Source organism: Teleopsis dalmanni, chromosome 1, assembly GCF_002237135.1.
Source record: "Teleopsis dalmanni isolate 2A chromosome 1, ASM223713v2, whole genome shotgun sequence".
NCBI classification, from domain to species: domain Eukaryota; kingdom Metazoa; phylum Arthropoda; class Insecta; order Diptera; family Diopsidae; genus Teleopsis; species Teleopsis dalmanni.
Window position 1 is genome coordinate 56,959,909 of NC_051846.1, and position 6,452 is coordinate 56,966,360.

Sequence of the window (6,452 nt, forward strand, 5' to 3'; positions counted from 1 at the left end):
GGTGAAGTATATAAAAAAATTTCAATATAAAAGAGTTACACTGTATACAGACATAAAATATATATAATTGATTCTATTGTAACTGTCTATAATCTAATATTAATCCTAAATAAACGTGAGTTTTTTTAATAAAACTATCAGTCACCTGCTTAGAATGTTGCATTTTAATTTAATATGCATTAACCGTGACTAGTTTAATATTATTTTTATATTTGTGATACAAGTTTTGATTATTTAATCCAATAAATGGTCAGAACTAATTATCTTAATATGTATACAAAAATTATAACTATTAGCTTCTTTAATTGATTTCATTATTTGCTTAATAGTTTTAAATATATCAAAAATCCATAAAAACATATGATTCTTTGGTTCAAGAACGAAAAAAAAGTGTGGTCTCTTAGCTGACGATTGAAATCAATGCTCAATTTATATGTGTATAACACATATACATACGAGACAAAACCTATATAAGAGAATTAAATGAATATTATCATTCAGGATGTCAACTTTTATAAGTCTAATTAATTAAAGTATGCTTAATTAGTTGACATAATGGACGAAAAGATTTAAAGACATATTTTTGAATTTAAGACAAACATCTACTTCGTTTTTGTTTTGTTAATTTCGATCGAACGAACATTGAGGTTATTATTCATAGAGAAATACGTTCAAAAGATATTATACTAAAAATACAATAATATCATAATATCATGAGTTCAATATGCTTTTAAAACTGTGGATGATGTGAAATACCTCTGAATGGTATTTAACGTTAAAGAAAACACAATTGTAAAAATTTAAAAAATTACTGCGGAAAATTAAAATAATGTGTGCATATATTTATTCCATCAAAAAATACATAAAGGATAGAGCCCTGATTTTATTTGCGAAAACTGACAGACTTACCAACACCGCGTTATCAAATCTCAGAATGGTTACAGGCTCCTCGGGAAGGTATGCAGATCTGAGGTCAATTATTGCTTAGTCTAATGAAGTGATAAACAATAATCCAGTGAAGGCGTAAAGAGAGGTATTAAAAATACCTCGAGTTAAGAAAGAGTAAAAGTGCTGAAGTGCTCTGGCTCAAATAGAAATAAATAAATAATATATTTATTTGACATATTAATTTCTTTCTTTAATTATTGTTTCAAATAATATTCTCCATTAAAGCTACTGTATCCGCCGTATTAAAATTGTTTTTCTACTATATATCAACTAATTACGAAAGAGGTCATCGTTCAACTTTTGTAAAAGCACCATGATTTCTAATGATTTTGGATGACAAAAACAATATTAATAATAATTTTTTTCAACCTATTATATAGGATCATACTTATTTATTTTTCTATTACAAGATCTATTGAGATATATAAATAATAGTATGACAATCAAAATAGCCGCGGTTAAAGATTTCATTCTATATATTGCATATTTGGTTTTGAAAAATATGTGCACATTTTGTTAGCATTTTTGCCGCTTTTTATTGCTTACTTGTCGGAAATTTTACCTGGACTTGCGATCATTGACGCTTTTGGTATAACCGGGATTCTTGGGTTGTTGTACGCATTTAGCTGTCACATATAAAAAGATACATAAGAACATAGCTTAATAAGAACGCAAAATATTTTTGCTGGTTTAAATGGTTAGAAGTTTACACCACATATACTTCATGCCATATCGCATGTTTTAATTTTACCTATCCAAAATTATCCAATATGTATGATTTAAATTTCATAGTGGTTCCTAAAAAATTTAAAAGAAATGAAATATTAAAAAGAAAAAATGATATGGCGAAGGTCGTTTGTGCATCTTTCATCTTCTAAAAAGACTTTGTAAAAAAATGTTGTAGGTCGTTCGATAAGTTTGAGATTTATTTCTTCCTTTATGCGAGTTTTTTTTTGAGAAAAATGGTGTTTACTTCTACATAAATTTATATTTATATCGTTTTTTATATGTATACCAGTCTTTATATACATATATATATCATTATTTTTCTGTCTCTTTTAGCTTTTTTAATTTAAAGGTAGTTTTGAATTTCATGGAAAGAAATTTTACATCAGCACTAATTACTGCGTTGCTCCTCATAATTTTTATTTTGTTATTTTTTATGTTTGTTAATGTTTATGGTTTTAACTGTCAATGTCAACATAAAAATCGTATGATTATGATTATCGCATTTCAAAAATACTAAAATTTTTCTTTTGTTTTCCCATCGTAAGACAGACGTCAATGTGCTTACCATTTTGGGAAGTTTCAAGTTTTATACTTTGCTGAAATGGCTGCGATCACGACGGGCTGTGATTTCCTTTGCGTTTTCTTGACGAATTAAATTATTATTTTAAATTCAATTTTTTACGTGAAATTTCTTAAGTTGCATTGAAAAGTCGTTCGGTATTTGGGTCAATTTGTTAAGTTTTTATTATATATGTATATGGTTGTATGTAATATCTATACTTTCTTTAAACTTAATAGTATATATTAAATTATCCTAATTGGAACTTAACTTGTTTGAAAAATGAGTAAAGTGAGATAACAAAATAATTTAATTCGGATTATAAATTTTACATTTAATCATTTCAAATTAAAGATGTAATCAATCAATAAATTAAGTATTGATATTAATTAATCGGACTTTTATTGCAAATAAACTAAAAATTTATAATTAAGATAATTATAATTACCTTATAAATATATATTCGTAAAGAATTAAAAAAATTAAAATTAAAAAGTGGAAACTTTCTTAATCATATAAATGATTGCTGTCAAAGTAAAATATGAAAAATTAAATAAAATGAAAAAAAAAATGAAAAAAATGCAAACTTAAAATCAAAAGAAAAACATATATCAAAAATGAAAACATACATTTTGATTTTTATGTTCCGATGGTTCGAGAACCGAGTTCGAGAGAATAAGGCAGAAACATGTTTCAAATCTTGAGAACCATGTAAATGAATCCGCTGGTTAGACCTCTTGCTAATATTTTAAATTCCTCTAGACTGAAACGGAATGATAGACATGCCATACACGTTTCTAAAAATTATCCTGTTTAATTTAACTTATGCGCCGTGATATCTGGTAAATAAGCCCTGTATAGTTATTCAGAGGCCCCTTAAAAAATTTACAAGTTATTTAATAATTCTTTGTAGTATGTATATATAAAATAATCTGTAATATAATGTCATTACTTTTTAAGACTCTCAAACTTATTGCTAGGCGATTCAATAAAGACATAAAAAAATAAAATTTGTTTGTTGTATATTACTCTTAGGAAAGTAGGTCCTGCAGAATATGGTGCCATACGAATCGATACAGTGTTTTGACTTCATAGTTTCGGACTGTAATTTCTTTTAAATAAATTTGAACTTTATTTAAAATGCAATTTGCACATTTTAACTGTTGCTAAAATTTTCTTTAACGTATTGGTTTAATTTAAAGGCATAACATTTCTGAAGGTCACCTTTAGGTCAATATTGATTTCTGAATATTATTTTCATGCAACAGATGCTTATAATAGTCAGTATAAAGAAATTTGACCGCCCATTATAGGTTGAAAGTTTTTTACTTCTAGTTAACATCTTTAATTAAGATTCGTACTGATTATTATAATATATTCCTCTTTTTATTTGAGTGCAGTCTAAAGCTGTTAGAGAAAATATTGAGCACATACTCAGTTTTGAATGGATTTACAAAGAAGGGCGCCGTCTATATTAAGTTTATTCACTATAAAGTAAAATAAATCTTAGAGTGGGAATCATATTGTTTACACCATGCTTCAGCTAGAAATGCGGGAGGTATTTATTTTTATTTTAATAATTAGCAATTTAGCAAACATTATTAAAACTTATTCTCACCAGTCGTATTGACTTTGAGGTTATTCCAAGGCACTAAAGATCAGACTATCAAATAAAATATTTATACAATTCATTAATTAAAGGCGTTCTTTTTTATTAATTTCAAATATTAGTCTGTAAAAATATTCACCGTATTGTTCCTGAAATTGTTTGGGAGAGATCAACTTGTTGCTTGAATTAATTATAGGTAATTTGAAAATGCTATCGATAAGATCATATCAGAGTCTTAACGAATCTAGCCGAAATTTGTTTTATATCTACAATACATCATATTATTAAGTCGCTACAAAATATAATAAACTATTCTATTGTCAAATTGATTTTCTGAAAAAGTTAAATAAATTTTTGTTTTGATTCTATCAATCTACCAATCACAATATAGAGCATAAGAATCTGCATAAGAATTGAAAATACTTTGCTTGAAGCATTAGAAAGAGTCATGGCAAATTTGATTTTCTTTAAAACAGAATTGCGATTGCTTACAGAAAAATTGCTTAAGTGATTAATACACATTTTATGCATGAACCATTTTAAACAGTAACGAATCAATTTGAAATTAAAATTTTTTGTTTATATATATGTGAAAAATATTCTTCTTAGACGTGCATTTCAAAATCTGTGTGATAAAACAATAAATTTGAAATTTTATTATACTGCACTATTTAGGTTGTTTTCTCACTCTTATCTTTATTTCTGCATACAAGAGTACCAATGTTCAATTTCCCCCTTATTCAAATGTGAATTTAAGAATAACAATAAATTATTTTAATCAAGTTCGTGTAACAAAACAAATGTTTTACACATTGCACAATTTATTAACCATAGTTTCTCAGAAAAAACCATATTATCTTGATTTTCTCAGAAAAACGTTAACATTTTTATTTCTATTTGTTTATATTTTACTGATTTTTATATCAACGTCGCATAGGATGATGATGGAAATGGTATGGATAGTAGTAAGTGGAGCATATTTTGCAAGTCAATATAAAAATTATCTTTTACGAAATTTTTGTTAGTTTGGTAAAGTTGAAGAATGAGTCTTTTGGAAAAGTTTTTAAATGTCGAAATTTATTTTATTGAAATGTCTGATGTTGAGGTTTGGAACAGGTTTTCACGTTCTTTATTAACTCTCCCGATAAGATTGTTTTTTCTAGTTTTTTACCCATGTATACCCATATTAAAAAATAATAAGAAACATTTCAAAGTCAAAATAACGTTATTCCTCACCTGTTGTAAGCATAATTGTTATTATTAAATAGAATATAAAGTTCTGTCAAGTAAACATCGATTAATATTCATTATCTAAATTTAAGCATGGTATTATAAATTAGAGAAATAATGCTTTCTACTAAAAGTATTGTGTGAGTAAAAAAGAATATTGCATTAGGACACAAAACCACACATATTTATCGACGTCGGAGGAACTATATTAAAATATAAACAAAGATGGTTGGAATTGTGAGCCGTGCATTTTTTATTATTAAGGGCCACATCACTTTCAGTTTCGTATTGCTATCGCATTTCTAAGTATAGGTCTGGTGAATACGGATTAATTTTACAGATGACCTAAATTTAATCATGATACTAATGTTAATAAAGTACCAATAATATTTTTCAATATTTTAGTACGCTTACACTGTACAATTTCTAGATCGATTAAATATAATTGCATAGGCAATATACAGAATTTTCAGTATGCAAGTTAATTGGTGGTGTTTACTGTAATTAAATTTATTTTACATTATAATAATTATAAAATACAAAAAAAATAAATAAAATAAAGTTCAATGAAAAACTTAAAAACACGTTGATCTTAGTTTATGTGTAATGTTTCTAAAAAGTTCTTATTTCTTATTTTGTTTGATACTGGGTTTTTTATAAGACTCAGTATTATATTTTCCTAATAAAAATTAATTAGTAGTTATTTGTGTTAATTTGAATTTTTTTTTATAAAAATTTATGTTGCGACTAATTGCTATACAATTACCAAAGTAATTGTGAAAATGCGTTAATTTAGATAGTGTAAACGTATTGTTGAACATTTATATTGAATTACCAACATATATTTTAAATTTTATAACTTACTTGAACTAAAGGAAAAACATATTGATATAATAAAAAATTAAACAATTTTTAAAAATATTAATATTTGTTTGTATATAATATATAAATGATTTATTAATTATATCGATTACTGATTTGTGTATAATACATATTCATTTTTAATAAATGGTACAAAATAGTTATAATTCTCATATTAATAGTTATAGGAGTAGTAATTATTTTATGAAAAAATTATTTTTGTTTAAATTTGTTCAATTGCATTATCTCTTTACAGTCTTTATAATAATATTCGAATTGGTATTTCTCTTCTAAGTGTAGGAAGCTAAACTATTTTTCTTGTATCTTACATATCTCTGGCATTTATCGATAACAAATTGAAATTAAAGTGATGTGGCGTCAATAATAATAATTGTGATCGAGATTGTTAACTGCTAAACTAGTTACTAGTTGTTTCTATATAACTTGTTAAAAATATGTTTACTGGTATGTGCATTAGTTGATTTTTAATTGCATAAGTGAGTTCTCCTACGCAAA